The sequence below is a fragment of the Muscardinus avellanarius genome, assembly GCF_963383645.1.
Source record: "Muscardinus avellanarius genome assembly, chromosome: 2".
Classification (NCBI taxonomy): Eukaryota; Metazoa; Chordata; class Mammalia; order Rodentia; family Gliridae; genus Muscardinus; species Muscardinus avellanarius.
Window position 1 is genome coordinate 9,230,314 of NC_137787.1, and position 18,426 is coordinate 9,248,739.

General features: G+C 44.6%; 1 protein-coding gene across 3 annotated transcripts in view; it reads right to left on the minus strand.

Annotated features, from left to right (window-relative positions):
• CAB39 (calcium binding protein 39) overlaps positions 1-18,426 on the minus strand; it is a gene marked incomplete at both ends in the record, with an annotated part of 44,663 nt that overhangs the window by 20,886 nt on the left and 5,351 nt on the right. The gene's annotated exons all lie outside the window — the stretch shown is intronic.

Below are 18,426 nucleotides of genomic sequence, written 5' to 3' on the forward strand. Positions count from 1 at the left end.
CTGGAAATAACAGAGATGGCAGAATAAACAAATGTTAAAGCAGTTACTACAACTATATTCAATATGTTTAAAGAAAAACCTAGCTGGGCGTGGTGGCGCACCCTTGTAATCCCCGCGCTTGGGAGGCTGAGACAGGAGGATCACACAGGTTCAAAGCCAGCCTCAGCTACTGAGTGAGGCTCTCAGCAACTTAGTGAGACCCTGTTTCCAAATAAAGTATAAAATAGGTCTGGGAGTATAGCCCCTGGGTTCCACCCCCACCACACACACACACACACACACACGAATTCTGGAGACAGTAATGTGAATAAGCATAAATGACTTTCTCCCTAGTCTTTAAAGATGTCTGTAAAAGAGAACTGGCTGTTTAAAGCAAAAACTGCAATGTATTCTGGAGTTATGACATATAAGTAGAGCAAACATGCATGTCAATAACAGTTCAAACAGGAGCCATGGAAGTGAAGGGTGAGAAGTTGTTTACAACAACGAATCAGCATAGTACTTCCCAAAGGTAGACGGTAGTGAGTCAACAGTGTACACTATGGACCCTGAAACAATCACAAAAAACCCACAAAGCACACAAGAAACAAAGAGTTGTAGTTAATAACCAGCAGAGGAGACTCAAGTGAAATATGAAAGATATATATATATATATATGTGAAAATATATTCATAATGAGACATTATGGCCAGAAATATACCTAAGGGAAATAATACAGATTCACAGATCAGCAAACAATACTTAAAAAATCATTTACAATCTTTTAATCTTTTCTTTTTTTTTTGGTGTTAGGGGTTGAGCCCAGGGGGCATTCTATACTCCTATACTCCGAGACCTTTCCCTTTCTCCCTCCCTTCCCCCCTTTCTTTCCTGGGGATGGAACCCAAGGGCATTCGACCTCTGAGCTACACCCCAGCCCTATTTTTTATTCTTTATTTTGAAACAGGGTCTCACTGAGTTGTGGAGGGGCTCACTAAGTAGCTGGGGCTGGCTGCAAACCTGTAGTCCTGCTATCTTCAGCCTCTGAAGTGCTGGGATTACAAGTGTGCGCCACCACACCTGGCTCTTTTACGATCTTCTAACCAAGTGATGTTGCTTCACCCTGAATATTTCCAGTGTACAGCAGTGCAGTATTTGGCAGGTTTCAGAATCAGATAACTGTTAGACAGTTTTGTGAGGAGGTGAACAGTGCCTCACTGTACTGTCTGCTGGCCGGGGCCTGCCCTGCAGATGGGCAGGAGCCCATCTTTCCTCCCCACACAGCTCCTGTTTAAAGGCAGCCAGCTGGTCTTCTCTAAACTGTCAGCTCCAGTTATCCTTCTAAGAAGGCAGGGCCAATGACTCAACCCATCGCAGGTAGAATGACTCAAAAGGCACCAGAACACCACAAATGTCGACACAGATCAGTACCTCAAGAAATTTGGGAATTACATCACATAATCAACTCAGAAAGCTTAAGAGTGAACCAAATAGACCTCGTTGGCTTTCACAGGCACTTTAATTAAAGCCTGATCTTTGCAAGTGTTGTTCTTACACTAGAGTGAATGGCCTTTCAATGAAGGCCTAACTCTGTCTTTAATCTCATTAGCCCACCATTCACGATTGCGGAAGTATTTCTGGATTCTGAAGGACATCCAGTATATCACCTATAGCTCTCTCATCTGAACCATCTAACGATCTCACAGGTGGCCAGGCCCAGTGGTACATGCCTACAATCCCAGTGCTAGGGAGGCTGAGACAAGAGGATAAGAGGTTTGAGGTCAGTGCACGTTAACAGAGGGAGACCCTGTTTGAAAATAAAAATAAAAAAGGCTGAGGTGTAGCTCAGTGGCGCGCTGGGTTCAATTCCCAGTACCACAAAACAAACAATCTCCCGGGTATGCCTATGGTCATGGCCTGCCTCAATCATAGACCAAAATGCCGAGAAAGGAACCACAAATGGAGCCCAGCATCATGTCTTTAGCGCAACCTTCTCTTTCCGTAATGATGATAATGTTTGGGGATGACTGCTCAGCCACTTATACCTACACATGTGGCTTTTCAATTCCATTTCATTCATCTTTATTTCTCAGAAGATTCTGACAGGTAAGACTATGAGTAAGCTTTAACACCAGTGAACCTCACAGTAGCAGGTCTCGGCCTCTTGCTTTTCTGGTTAGACCAAAGTTTTAAAGGTCTTAGTAGCTCTTCAGTTTTAATTTGAAATAACTATGTGAGTTTAATCTTGTATTTAGGACATATTCCATGTTCTCTTCTGACAAAAACAGGTGACTGAGAAAAAAAGAGATGCTTGGTAGCTAAAGGGTACACCCTCCCCAGACAATGAAATGTTCTAAAATTGGCTGTGGTTACGGTTGCACATCTGTGAATAAACCAAAAACCACTGAAATGCACATTATAAATAGGTGAACTGAATGGTGTGTGAATTTTATCTCAATAAAGCTGTACTTTTTTTTTTTAAAGAGAGGAGAGAAGTGGGGGCATAATTAGAACTAAGTTACCTTTGGTACTTCCTAGTTAGTGAGTGGACTCCTGTGCAACCCACCCCGTGGCACTGTCACCACACTGTGGGTGGGAGGAAACGCTAATGGAATCCCACTTTTCTACCTACAGTATAGGCCACTTGCTTTTTTTTTTTTTTTTTTGGTAGTACTGGGGGTGGAACCCTTCTACCTCCAGGCTACACTCCCAGACTTATTTTATATTTTACTTGCAAACAGGGTCTCTTAAGCCAGCGCGGCTGGCTTCGAACCTGCACGATCCTCCTGTATCCACCTCCCAAGCGCGGGGATTACAAGCGTGCGCCACCACACCCGGCTCTAGGCCACTTGCTTTTGAATCCTATCCCTTCCTGCCCCTTCAGGAGCTCACCATATCTCATCTCCTTGGACAGCCAACTGCCCCTCACCTGACTTCCCCTACCCATTTATAGCATGATTTAGGACTCCCTTTAGCAAAATCAAGAAGGCTCTCCTTGGACTCTGCAAACCCCCACTCGGCGGCTGCCCACTCGTAATGAGCTCTCCTGACACATTCACTGGGGTTTGCCAAGTTCACACTGTCCATTCACTCCACAGCCCAACCCCGGAGGGCTTCGACACCCACCTGACAGCTTCTGGCTGGTCACCGGAGGCTGAGCTGTATGCACCAAGTCGATCCTCTGTGCTCACTGAGCATGCGCTCTTGGCACTGCCGGGAGTGACTGCACCCTCCTTCCAACACTGCTGCTCCGTCCTCCTGACTGCTCATCACCTTAACCTTCCTTCCTGTCTCTCTGACTGCTCCGTTTTGGTTCATCCTCCGAGAGCAGGCCATTCAAATATTAAGCATCCCCCCAGGCAGGGTGGTAGGCCCTCCCTCCTGGCAGCTCCTCTTGGCGTGCCCATTCTCACACGCTGCTCTGATCAGCCCCTAGATGCACCTACCTCCGAGGCCTCGCTCTAATCCAGCTCTTTTCTCCCAGGCCTTCCCAGTATATTGAGCAGTCGACTCAGAATGTTTCCACTTGGAGGTCTCAGATCCCCAACCCTAATGCATCTAAATCATTTCACAGAACTCAAGAGTGTCTCCCAGTGCTGTATCCTTCCCTTACTACCTGAGGTAATGACCCACTAGGAGTATTCTTGTCCATGCCATAAGCCCAGGCTCTTCCTCAGCTCTTCCCTCTCCCTCACTCTGCCCCAAGAGCTAATTTGTTACAACTCTCCCCAATCCTTCTACCAACGGCTATGTCACTATCTAAACCAAAGTCCCCATAAATGCAACAGCCTGCTGACTGACCCTTGCATTCCGCCGGCTCCTAGAATCCATTCTCCACATCACAACTACGGTGCTCCTTTCCTACCATGCAGATTTGGACGCTCCCTCTGCCTAAACGCTCAGTGACTCTCTGGGCTCTTAGGATGAGGCGAATCCCCTCATAACATGGCCTATGAAGCCCTGTAGGCCTGGCCTTCCTGCTCACATTCACCCTGTACCTCAACTCCTCCCTGCTACCCACTCCCCAGCGCGGCCACACGGGCCCCTCAGTCCTCGCACATGTGGGGTCTCCCGTGCCTGAACTGCTCTGCTCGACCTCCTGGCCAGCTCTCACCCCTCCTTCCTTGCTGAGCTAATGAGCGCTCCATCAGAAGTCCTTCTGAGCAAATCCCACCATGTGGTCTGGTGCCACCACAGCCTTCTTCAGATGACTTCTGTTAGGTAATTATGCATTTCTGTATGTTGTCTACTTTCCTTATGATTTCTACATAACTGTTTTCTTCTGCCTCACTAGGAGCCCAGTGTGTGCAGGTGTCCATACATACTCAACCACAACACACCCGGCCACAGGAATGTAAACCCAGACTACAACTTGGTGTTGGGAAATCTGGTGTTACTACACTGAGGTCAGGAGGCTCCTTAAAAATGTAGTATAGATAGAGGAACTGAAATGAAGACGACTCTGTCATTTCACTAAGAAAGCTACATGGTGGGCACACTTATAATCAATCCTGGTGCTGGGGAGGCTGAGACAGGAGGATGCACAGGTTCAAAGCCCGCCTCAGCTACTGAGTGAGGCTCTCAGCAACTTAGTGAGACCCTGTTTCCAAATAAAATAGAAAATAGGTCTGGGAGTATAGCCCGGAGGTAGAAAGCCCCTGGGTTCCACCCCCAGTACCACACACACACACACCAGACTCTACCTCCCAAGACACTGCTCCACCAAGCAGACAGTGTACGAAACACTTAACTCCAGTCATAAGAAGAATAGGACACTGCATAACTGCTTTACTCCTAGAAATAACACATGTGGGAGAGAAATACATGCAATGTGAACTCCTACCTCTTAACCACTCCCAGGACTGCTGGGTCACTGGATAAGCAAAGCAAAATCATGATTTTAGTTACTGATAAAGGAAAAGAAAAAACCGCCAGAATTAGGAATCAAAAACTGTCTAGTACTGGCCAAGAAAAAGACTTTCCTTAAAGAATGGGCAAAGGAACAACTCACTCAAAAGATAAGAAGACAGCTACAATTTGAAGGAAGAGGGCTGATGAATGGACGAGTCACAGCACACATCTACCTGACAGGGCGGCCGCGTGGAGTGGCAGGGAAAGGACTGGCCGACAAATCCATGATGCTGGCCATTCTGCTCAAGACCAAGTGCCCTGAGCTTGTGTAGCGTGCACGTGCAGCTCAAAGCACGGCCCTTCCCCTCGAGCTGGCCCAGTGCGAGCCAGCTCCGGTGCCTGGTCCTCAGCTGGAGAGAGCAGGGCTTCAGTGCTGGAGGAAGTATCTGCTGTGCCTCAAAGCATGCATCGCCACATACCCACACCGTCGAGTGTCTTGCGGGCGACGTGAGTTCAAAGGTAAGTCTCGCTGTGATTGCCTCACGCTCAGTGTGCAGGCTAACTTCCTGGCATCGCATGGCAAGAGTCTGAAGGACACACACCACGCTGAGCGCTGTCCACGCTGGGGAAGAGAGAGGAGCACTTTCACCTTCTACCTGCCCCACTCCAGACTTCTCTCAATGCTTCACAATTCTTTTTTTTTTTTTTTTTTTTTTGCAGTACTGGGGATGGAACCCAGGGGCATTCAACCTCCAAGCTACACCCCCAGCCCTATTTTTTATTCTTTATTTTGGAACAGGGTCTCACTGAGTTGCAAAGGGCCTCACTCAGTAGCTGAGGCTGGAGGGAACCTGGATCCTCCTGTCTCAGCCTCCTGAAGGCTGAGATGACAAGTGTGACACCCACGCCTGGCACGCCCTGCTTGTTTAGACTTGACCTGGCTCCTGCCTTCATGTTTAGGTTGGTGACCACACTTGCCCCTCCCCCCGCCCGCCTGTTTGGTCATGTCAAGATGCTCTCACCTCCCTGGCCACATCCTTCTCATCTGCACTTCCCAGTCCGTCTCCTCGTACCTCCTGAGCAAGCCACATCATCGCCTCCCTCTGCAAGCTGCTGAAATCACCCGTGTTCTCTACTCTGCTGGGCTGCCCAGGCTGGGAGTTCCATATCTCTTTCTCCCTCAGAGTCTTGGGCTGCTTTTCTGCAGGGAAGCGAGAGGTCCCCTGATCTTCATGCCATTCCACGCCTTCATTTACGCTTAGAAGCATTCCTTTCCACTGGGTGGTTTCCAACCAGCAATCCTCGCAATGTGTTTCAAAACAGCTCCACCTTCCTCCAGAGGCTCCTGGTCTCTCTCTCTACTCCACACCTGAACATCTCGCTTCACTCCTCCAAGACTTTCTAACTAAGACATTCTCAGTTTCCTTGCTTCATCTTTATGTACTCTGCCATCCTCTGGCTCAACTCTAGCAACACAATTATAATAAAAACTTTTCAAAAAGATGACCAGTCCCCTGAGTTATTTACTGATATGACAAAAAAACCTAGTAACTTTACAGTGAAGAATCCACTTTAACCAAGTGATCAACGTGGATATGAGCCTGTCAGGGACGAGATTACTGATAGAGGGCTCTTGACAGGGCGCCCTGTAAGGGTGCCGCATCACGCTGGGGTATGTTTTGCCCCAAATGCATAATCTACACGAATCATGAGAAAACATCCAGCTAAACCCAAATCAAGGAACATTCTACAAAAATTTTAAGTGTCCAGTTCATAAATACCAAAAAAAAAAGAAAGAAAAAAGAAACAAAGAAACATTGAGAACTTCTTTCAGATTAGAGGAGACTAAGGAAGTTCAACTACAAATAATGTGCGACTCTGAATCAGATGCTGATCCAGAAAAAGGCAATCAGGACAACTGGAGAGACCTGAAGAAATGTCTGTGCATTAATAGTACTGCATCAAGGCTCCTTTCCTGCGTCTGGGCACTGCATTGTAGTTAGATAATATATGAAACATCTAGGAAGCTGGTGAGGAGAGCTCACTGCAGCAGCAGGAGGCTGGCCGTGCCAAGTCCCTCCTGTACAGCCTTTTCAGTTGTGGGGCTCGCAGGCGTACTCTGGGTCTTACTGGGCCTCCTGATGACTAAGCGGCTGGACCAGGGCACCTCCAAGATCCCTCCCTTTCCTTCCTCACTTTTCTCTCTTATACTGGACATTGAACCCAGGGCCTTGCACATGCTAGGCAAGTGCTCCACCCCTGAGCTATATCTCCAGCCCAATCCTCTCTTCTCTTCTTTTCTCTCCCTCCCTCCTTCCTTCCTTTCTTTCTTTCGATAGAACCCAGGGGCATTCTACATCTGAGCTACACTCCCAGCCCTATTTTTTATTCTTTATCTTGAAACAGGGTCTAAGTTGCAAAGGGTCTCACTAAGTAGCTGAGGCTGGCTGGGAACCACAATCCTCCTGTCTCAGCCTCCCAAATGCTGGGATTATAAGCGTGTGCCACCACGCCCAGCTCCTTCCATTTCTTAAGATTTGAAATTCCAAACAAGGCCTTCAACTCTGCTGCTCTATCATCCACGTCCACTCCTTGCCCTGGAGCCTCACTCTCTGCTCCAGCTGGAAGCTTGAGTGTTCCCACTCCCTGGCTCCACTCTCAGCTGGATTCTCTCCTGATGCCTACAGAAGCTAGGATCTTCTTTCACGGCGGGCCTTGTGGTGCTCCAACGTCTCCCGTGGCCTCTCACTTCCCTACCACAGCCAGTGCCCTGGAAAGGGCGTATGTACACCCTTGCCCTCGTGTCTAAGATGGTGATTTGCACGTGGAATGACCTCGTGGTTTTGTTAACTGGCTGTCTGCAAGTGTTCAGTGATTGGACATGATGTCCTGAGGCGCAAAGGCTACTCTTGTATGAGCCAGGAAGCCTCACATTAGGTTTCATGGGCAGGCTGCTTTATTAGCCAACTGTTCAAGAAAAGACACATGTGAGGGAATAGCCCCTCGTGACTGGAAAGCAAGCCATGAGGCTTGTCCTCTGGCTGCTTACGCCTTAGGAAGGAAGGACAGAGCTTACTGTGCCAACTGCTTTCTCAGTGGGTTCTTGAGAAGCAGCTCACCGTGCGCCTGGCCAGCAGAGTCTGGAAACCTAGATGAGGGTGAGCAGAGCCGCGAGGATTCCAGCGCTGGGCAGTTTCTCAGAATCAAGGTTCTCTGCCGAGAAGTATGCGTTCCTTGGGGCCAGGCGTGTTACACTAGGAAAGCACCTGGGCTTCCATAGACAATGAATGAGATATTCTAGAACTGAGTTATAGGATCAACTTAAGCATTAACCAATGTCTCCAAGTTCACATCTAACGCTCACCTCACTATCGACAGCATCAGAATGAACTTCTCTTCCACCAGAGAGACAGGTAACGACTTCCAGTCTAGGGTAGCGCACATCATCACTGCAGCAGTGAGACTTTTCACTGCTGCTTTCCCATTAGAAAATACAGCAAGGCAGGTGAGGTGGCCCCTTCCTGTAGTCCTGCCACTCGTGAGGCTGTGGCAGGACTGTCTGAACCCAAGAGTGTGAGGTCAGCCTCAGCAACAGTGAGGCCTCAGAGCAAAAACAAATAAACAAACAAAGCTGGGCATGGTAGTGCATGCCTGCAATCCCTGAGATAGGACTGCAGGCATGAACATGCATTCCAGAGGAATAAAAACATGTTTTCATAAGAACTTGTAGAGAAATGTGTCCAGAAGCTTTATATTTAAGAGCCCCAAAGAAGAAATAGCCCCACAGTCCTTCAACAGGTCGGTGTCTAGACTCAGCGCAGTGCTCCATGGAACGGAGCACCACTTAGCAATCAGAAGCCGTGAACAGTGATGCGGCTGCTGGCAGAGACCTCATGGGAATCATGCAGACTGGAAAAAAAGCCAATCTCAAAAGGCTGCATATTATGAGTCTATTTGTGTAACATTCTTGAAATGACAAATATTATAGATTTGCAGAACAGATTATTGGTTGCTGGCAGGGATAGGGATGGGCTTGGCTATACTGGTAGCGAGAGAGCTGTGGTGATGGAAAAAACTTATATTATGAATGTAGTGGTGGTTACAAAATAATCACATGGCTGCACATGTAATAAAACTGCACAGGGCTAGGCCCATACCCACACACTGGAGAGCTGGTGAAGGCTGAGTAAGGCCAAGGCTAACGCTCTGGTTTTCATATTGGATAAAGTTATGTGAGATGTAACCACTGTAGGAAATGGGAGACGGGCACGTGGGATCCCCCGATGCATTTTTCCAATTAGGCTGCATATGAGGTCCTTCCAATCTATCAAAACTTACATCTCTAGCCTTTCTTCTTCCCATCTCCATCTCCATCCCTACAAGTCACCTCAATCTCTTGTTGCTTTTGTCTAACATTTTCTGGTTTTTGTTCCTTTAATCCCATTCTTAAAATAATAATCATTTGCCGGGCATGGTGGCGCACGCTTGTAATCCCCGCGCTTGGGAGGCAGAGACAGGAGGATCGTGCAGGTTAGAAGCCAGCCGCGCGCGCTGGCTTAGGAGACCCTGTTTCCAAAATAAAACTGTAAAAAATAGGTCTGGGAGTGTAGCCCAGAGGTAGAAGGGCTTCCAGGAACCCCAGTACCACCAGGAAAAAAAAAAATCATTTAAAATATGTCGTCTAAATATATACCACCTGTATTTATGACCTTCTATATCAATTCTTTCTCAAAAAAGGATTAAATGACCTCATTTGAAAAAAAAAAAAGCTCTGAGCAGGGCGCAGTGGCGCACGCTTGTAATACCAGCATTCAGGAGGCTGACTGGAGGATTGCAGTTCGCGGACAGCCTCAGCTACTTAGTGAGGCCCTCTGCAATTCCGTGAGACTCGGTTTCAAAACTAAAGAATAAAAAAAATAGGGCAGGGGTGTAGCTCGGAGGTTGAATGCTCCTGGGTTCCATCCCCAGACCCACAAAAAAAAAAAAAAAAAAAAAAAAGAGCTCTGATATCTATGTATATGAAAACAAAACTGTGAGATACAATCTAACAGTAAACTGACATTTATGAGAAAAGTCCATTATCACCTTAGTTGCTATGCTAAATACTTTTTAAACCCCAGCCTCCCAACTTCTTTACTACAGAAAACATCTAAGTATTCTAAGCTGAAAGATCATGGACTAAGAAAAACCTATTAATAACCTCCTGGTGTCAAAGACTGCTTTAAACAAGTTTAGTAACCGTGACTCACTGTTAGGTGGCCGTGCTAGGAAAAGGCTACTGACAGCCCTTACATGCGCCAGTGAACCGATCCTCCGGAGGCCGAGTAACTCCTCAACCCAGTGAACGCGCATGCACGGCGATGAAGGAAACCAAGCGCAGGCCGCGCCAGGCGGCTTGGCTTCTTTACACAGCGTGTAGTGGGCAGACTGTAAATAGTCATTACACACACTGCATCTGTTTGGCTGTTGGCAGTGAATGAAAAAGTCCCATCCTATCCCCACCTGTCAATTACCTAAAAATAAAGACGGTGAGATTAACCTTTTTTTTCCTTAAAAAAAAAAAAAGGTGTAAGAAAATCAGTTTTATACAAATTCTTTTAAAAAGCTGTGGCAAAGTCTGAAGGACTTTGTATCAGACACAATTCTTAACATGTCAACCATGTACAATATAAAGAAAAGTAAAACTAATATACTCATCATTTTGTCTAAAGGATCAAAAGAAACAAGGGGGAAATGCCCATGGTATAATGCTAACCCAGAAACATAATTTTACCCTGGGTTGGGCAGAGCCAGGCACGAACTCCATCTCTGACTCTAATGTATAATGTAATGGGTTAGTAAAGAAGCAGCAGTGCTCTGCATTCTATCATGAGCATAGCAACAGAAACAAGATGGAAGCTCCCTACAAAGCTCCTGCAAAGGCTGGTGTACCAGTGGAAGCGTGCCCCAGCTGTGCAGCACTGGGTTCCTTTCACAACTCGAGTAGTGTTCATATCTAGTCCATGCCATTACCTCTCCAAACAGAGGAAATTCCTACGGAAGCCAATTCTCACCTATTACTTTTCGTAATATTAAGGTGAAATTAAACTCTTACGCTTCCACTCACATGTCTGAGCTGTTTCCTGCACCATCCAGAACAGGCCAGCCCTGCCTTACGGCACATGCCCTGCACACCTCACTGGAGCTAGCACACACCCCCCTCCGTCACACCTCACCGGAGCCAGCACGCGCCCCCCTCCAGCGCCCCCTCTGTCACACCTCACTGGAGCGAGCACGCCCCCCTCCGTCACACCTCACTGGAGCCAGCGCGCGTCCCCCTCCAGTGCCCCCTCTGTCACACCTCACTGGAGCGAGCACGCACCCCTCCGTCACTCCACTCAGTCCTGTGTGCTCCTAATCCAATCAGCTGCTCCTCGTGCAGAGCTGTGAATTTCCACGCCAGCCTGCCTACTCCTCTCCATACTCAGTTCCCTCACCTACCCAAGTGAGGACCCGCCTACAAGAGCAGAATTTAAATCGTGCATTTCTGCTATTGTGACTGGCCTTTTAACAGCCTTTCTGGATGTTGTGTTACATTATCTACTCTCTGGGTATACATGTGTGGTTTCTAAGCCACATCTGTCCCATTTGGTACTTGGGCCATCTTACTTATTTATTCTCTATTGAGTTATAACTGACATACAATACACTAAACATATATGAAGTATATAACTTGCTTATACATACACATCCATGAAACAAAGAATCAAGATGGTGAAGGTACCCATCGCCACCCAAACTTTCCTTGTGCCTTCACCCCCTCTCTTCACCTGCCCACTTATTTCCACAGGTCACAGAGAATCCTAAAGTAACCACTGAATTTTGTAATGGGCTAGTTTCATTTTCTAGAGTCGTGTATAAAGAGAATCATGTATCATGTACTCTATAACCTGGCTTCTTTCACTGGACATAATTATTTCACTATTTATCCACTCTATGCAGAGCGATAGTTCATTACTTTTCATTGCCGAGCACTACTTCATTATATGGATGGATCCCAATTACAAATGAAGCTGTTATTAACATTTACAAACATGTCTTTGTGCAGATATATATTTCTTGTTCTCATGGATAAATACTTAGGAGTGGAGTGGTTAGATCTTATGGTTGGTTTAAATTTAGCCTTTAAGAAACTGCTACTTTTCTTTCTTTTTTTTTCTTTTGGTGGTACTGGGGTTCCTGGAAACCCTTTTACCTCAGGGCTATATTCCCAGACATATACATATACGTATATGTATATGTATATGTATATATATATTTTTTTGGAAACAGGGTCTCCTAAACCAGCAAGACTGGCTTTGAACCTGCGCGATCCTCCTGTCTCCGCCTCCTCCGCCTCCCAAGCGCGGGGATAAGTGTGCACCACGCCGGCAAGCTGCCACTTTTCCAGAGTGGTTGTACCACCTCATATGTTCAGCACGTCAGCTGCTCTGCATTCTCAACATCTGGGACGGCCAGTGTTTTCAGGAGTGGCATCTCACTTCCGCTTTACTTCGCAATCCCTCGGCGATCCCTGATTAGCATCCTCTTGTCCAGGGCTTATCTGCCGCCATGTGCACAGGTGTTTTGGTGAAGCATATCCTCAAATCTGTGCCACTTTTTAATGAATTGTTTGTGTTCTTACTGCTAGCTCTGAGAGTTCTTTATACATCCTGAATGCAATCTTTATGACAAATGCTTTACAGATTTCCTCCTTGCCCATAGTTTGCCTTTTCATCCTTTGGACAGTGTCTATGAACAATGTTTATCTCCCACTCACTTGGCGCTTTGATTTCTACGCAATATTTTACAGCTTGTCTTTCATTTCCTTTGTCAATCTCATCACTGTTTCATATTCCTCGATGCTATTCTAAGTGATATTTTGAAATTTCAATCTGATTGTTTATTGCTACAATACAGAAATACAATGGATTTTTGTAGTGTTCTTTACCCCCTGTGACCTTTGCTAAATTGACTTAATAGTTCCAATCGTTTTTTTTTTTTTTGGTAGATTTTCTCAGCTTTTCTTTGTGAATGATTAGGTCATCTATGAATAAAATGATTTATTTCTTTCCAATGGAGGCCTACAATTTCTTTTTCTTGTCTGACTTCCCAGGCAAAAATCTAATACAAAGATAAACAGAAGTGGCAAAAGTACACATTCCTGTCTTACCCTTGATCTTAGTGATTAAAAATGATTCGGCTTTTCACCATATATACACTACTAAATATAGGGTTTGGTAGATACCCTTTATCAGATATTGAGAAACTCCTTTCTCTTCCACTTTGCTAAGTGTGTGTGCGTGTGTGTGTGTGTGTGTGTGTGTGTGTGCGCGCGCGCATGTATGCACTGAATCAGAAATGGATGTTAGCCGGGCATGGTGGTGCACACTTGTAATCCCAGCATTCAGGAGGCTGAAACCGGAAGATCACGGTTCGCGGACAGCCTCAGCTACTTAGTGAGGCCCTTCGCTACTCAGTGAGGCCCTGTTTCAAAATAAAGAATAAAAAATTGGGCAGGGGTATAGCTCAGAGGTCAAAGCCTCTGGGTTCCATCCCCAGACCTGCAAAAAAAAAAAAAAAAAAAAAAAGAAAGAAAGAAAGAAAGAAATGGATGCTAATTTTCTTTTCCTTTACTGACATGTAATTTGTCATATAATGAACTATACTGATTGATTTTTTTTGAATGCTAAACTAGCCCTGAATTCTAAGAAAAAGCCCCATTTAGTAATAATGTATCATCCTATAGTTAGATTCAATTTGTTAAAATTATTTTAGTGTTTTTGCACCCACTTTTGTGAGTGATGTTAGTTCGTAATTTTTTCTCCTATCTTTCTTTGGTTTTGGTATCAGGATAATGTTCACCTGATACAATGAGCTAAGAAGGATTCCTTCCACTTGAACTTCTCTGAGAAAGTCTACATAGTAATCCTATTATTTTGTCCTTAAACATTTGGCAAAAATCTCCAGTGAAAGCCTCTGGGTACAGAGTTTTCTTGATGATAAAAGTTATCATTAAATTTTCAATGGCATTTTGACATAGGACCATTCAGATTTTCTAGGCAATTTGTATCTTTCAAAGAATTTGTCCATTTCATCCAATCCGTCAACTTACCTTTCTTTCTTTCTTTCTTTCTTTCTTTCTTTCTTTCTTTCTTTCTTTCTTTCTTTTCTTTCTTTCTCTCTTTCTTTATTCAGTACTGGGGATGGAACTCACGGGCATTCTACCTACGAGCTACACCCCCAGCCCTATTTTTACTCTCTATTTTGAAAGAGGGTGTCGCTGAGTAGCAAAGGGCCTCACTAAGTAGCTGAGGCTGTCCTTGAACTTGATCCTCCTATCTCAGCCTCCCAAAAGCTGGGATTACAAGTGTATACCACCATACCTGTAATTTTAGTACTTAGGAGACAGGAGGATTACAGGTTCAAGGACAGTATTGCCAACATAGTGAGATTGTCAGCAACCTAGTAATACCCTGTTTCAAAACAAAAAGTAAAAAGGGCAGAGTGCTTAGCTCAGAGGTAGAATGTTCCTGGGTTCAATCCCTAGTATCCCCCCCCACAAAAGTTATGATAGTGCCTTTTCAATATCTGTAAAATCTGCAGTGATAGTGATATCAACTTTCTTATTCTATATATTAGTAATTTCTGTCTTCTCTTTGTCATGATGAGTCTTAGCTAGTTTACTGATTTACAGATACCTTCAACCTCTGGGCTACACTCCCAGACCTAATTTATATTTTTATTTGGAAACAGGGTCTCCTAAGCCAGCAACGCTGGCTTTGAACCAGCACAATTCTCCTGTCTCCGGCTCCCAAGCCTGGGGATTACAAGCGTGCGCCACCACGCCCAGCCACCTACTTACTTTATGTTTAATCCCTCCCTCCTTTTTAGGGTAGGAACTCAGACCTTTCTTTTCTAGTTTATTCCACTCAAACTTCCTAGATTCTTCTTTCAATCATGAATTATACATATGATAGCATCTAAATATTTTCTGTTTCCAAGGATCTGTTACTTCTTTTCAATGTAATTCCACTATACTCATGAAACATACTATATACAACTTCATCCTTCGAAATGTACTAAAATTTATTTTTATGGCCCATAATATTATCCATGCTGATAAATGTTCCATCTGCACTTCAGAAGGCTGTGTAAGTTGGTTCTGTCACTGAGTGGAATGTTCTGTAACTGTTACTCAGGTCAAGCTGTTTGACAATACTATTCTGGTCTACTAGAAAATCTTTGCTGATTTTCTGCCTACTGATCCTATCAATTATTGAAAGTAGGGTACTAAGATCTCAAGCTCTTAGAACTGTAGATTTGACGGGTTTTTTTTTTTTTTTGTAGTTCTATCAATTTTGGGTAATTTTATTTTGAAGCTCAGCTTAAAGATATGTCCATAGATAGTAACTGACTCCTACTTCAATATGAAATGGCTCTCTTTAGTCTTTGCTCTGATATCCACATTTTGTCTGCTCCCCCCCATTCCCCCACCCCCGGTCTAGAGATGGAACCCAGGGGGCATTTGACCTCTGAGCTACAACCCCTGTCCTATTTTTTTATTCTTTAATTTGAAACAGGGTCTCACTAAGTTGCGGAGGGCCTCACTAAGTAGCTGAGGCTGTCCACGAACTGATCCTCCGGTTTCAGCCTCTCTAATGCTGGGATTACAAGCTTGTGCCACCACACCCAGCATTTTGTCTGCTTTTAATAGGGCCGCTCCAGTTTTCTTCTGACAAGTTAATAAAGTCTATATTTTTTCATTCTTTTAATCTATTTGTATCACTACCTGAAAATCACATTTCTTTAATTTTAAAAAAATTTATTTATATGTGGAACATATTGAAAATGGTATACATTTAGACTGTGCTTGGTCCCTCCCCCCACCCTGTTCCCCTTCCCATCTCCCAACAGATTTCTTACAGGCAGTATATATTTGGGACTTTTTCATCCAAAGAGACAATCTCTGTCTTTTAACTTGTGTGTCCAGACCATATGTATTTAATGTGATTATGGATAATGGATATACATTGAAGTCCGCTATCTTACTATTTGTTCCATCTATCATTTAATCTCCTCTGTGCCAGTATTGGGAATGGCCTAGGAAGATTTGAGAAAGCTATGATTATTAATATATTTCAAAAATTGGGTGGAGGGCAAATCTGTGAAAGGACTTGGTTTCTGCCTAAAGCAGGCAACTATTCCAATGTAAATTAACCTAGCTAAAAGGTGATTAACAAGTTCATAGGAGAGGAGAACTAGGCCTTTCTCTAAAGACAGATCTTAGGAGAGGATAACTAGGCCTTTATCTAAAGACAGATCCACATGATAATCTAGAGAGGATGGAGCAGGGTTTGACCTTGCCCTCCAAGAAAGGAGCCGCCTTGTCACACCTTGCTGGGGGAGGTACCTTATAGGGTTAAGGGGAGGTACCTTACAGGGACGTTCACCACATCAAAATTACATAAACAAGATGGAGGTCATGGGTATAAAAATTCCTGTCTACTGCTGTATCTGGGGAGTGGTGAGTTGGCCTGGGCCACCCTCCCCCCAATGCCATTTTGGAATGGGGCTGTAACTATTTTCTGTATTTCTATTTTCTGTATTTCTATCTTTTTAATAAACTTCTTTAAATCTTCAGCAACTGTCCAAGCTATGCATATTTATTCTTAGCTCAGGACAAGAACCCGCAGGCTTTTTTCTGTTTTTGGTCGTTTTGGGTTTTGTTGTGGTTTGAGGGAAATTGTGTCTGGGACCCTAACAGGGGTCCTCAGGAACAATTTCCCCACAACCATATTCTCCCAATCCGTAACACCCTCTTCCTTTTCTTGTCTCTCTCTCTTTTTTTTTGGTGGTACTGGGGTTCCTGGAAGCCTTCTACCTCCGGACTACACTCCCAGACCTATTTTATATTTTTATTTGGAAACAGGGTCTCTTAAGCCAGCTCAAATACAAATATTTTTTGAGCTACCTCTTTGGAAGATTTATAATATAAAAAGGGGAAACAAGTATGTTAAAAGAAAAAGCCAGGCGTGGTGGTGCACACTTGTAATCCCTGCGCTTGGGAGGCAGAGACAGGAGGATTGCGCAGGTTCGAAGCCATTAGGAGACCCTGTTTCCAAATAAAAATGTAAAAATAGGTCTGGGAGTGTAACCTGGAGGTAGAAGGGCTTCTAAGAACCCCAGTACCACCAAAAAAAAAAAAAAAAAAAAAAGAGAAAAAAAAAAGAGACCCTGTTTCAAAAAAAAAAAAAAAAAAAAAAAAAAAGAAAGTATAAAATAGGTCTAGGAGTGTAGCCTGGAGGTAGAAGACTTCCAGGAACCCCAGTACCACATACACACAAAAAAGCAAGATTTGGAGGAATATGGAATTTAATAGGGGGCTGGGTGAAAGTATATATGTATGTATGTATTTATTTTTTTATGGGTCTGGGGATGGAACCCAGGGTCATTCGACCTCTGAGCTACACCCCCTGCCCTATTTTTTATTCTTTATTTTGAAACAGGGTCTCACAAAGTTAGTAAGTTGTGGAGGGCCTCACTAAATAGCTGAGGCTGTACACAAACTGCGATCCTCCAGTCTCAGCCTCCTGAATGTTGGGATTACAACCACCACGCCCGGCTTGAAAGTAGCATTTAAATAAAGACTTTAAAAAGGGAGTAAGCCAAGGAGAGGGCTCAGAGAGGGAACAGCCAAACTCAAAGACTATAGGCAAGCCACGCTTTAATCCCTGCGCTTGGGAGGCTGAGACAGGAGGATCGCACAGGTTCGAAGCCAGCCTCAGCTACTTAGTGAGGTTCTCAGCAACTTAGTGAGACCCTGTTTCCAAATAAAATATAAGAAAAATGGGTCTGGGAGTATAGTCCGGAAGTAGAAAGCCTCTGGGTTCCACCCCCAGTACCGCAAAAAAAAAAAAAAAAAAAAAAAGACCCATAGGCAGAAGTGTGAAAGTACATGAAGAAGGAAGGCCACGGTGGAGAAGTGATCCCTTCCTCCTAGGGGAGAGATCACCAGTTATGGACTTGATTGTCCAGGTTAGCGGTTAGCAATTACTTCTTTGTAAACGGGCACTCAGTAACTATTTTAGGCTTTGAAGGCATGTAAGGTCTCTATTATTTAATTCTTTCTTTTAAAAATAACCCTTAAAAAAACGTAAAAACCATCAGGCTGGTGGCACACGCTTGTAATCCCAGCATTTGGGAGTCTGAGACAGGAGGATCGTGGTTCACGGCCAACCTCAGCTACTTAGTGAGGTTCTTTGTAACTCAGTGAGACCCTGTTTCAAAATGAAGAATAAAAAGTAGGGCTGGGGGTGTGGCTTCGAGGTAGAATGCCTCTGGTTTCTATCCCCAGCACTGCAACAAAACAAAACAAAACAAGAAAACAAAAAATGTAAAAACCATCCTTAGATCATGAGCTTTACAGAACTAGACTTCAGGATGTTTGGCTGCAGAATATGCTTTAGGCCCATAGAAGAACCTTGACTCTTACTCTAAGGAAGTATTATTTGACTCATGCTTTGAAAGAATCACTGTGACCGCAGGGAGGCAAGGGAGCCCAGTTAGGACAGCACT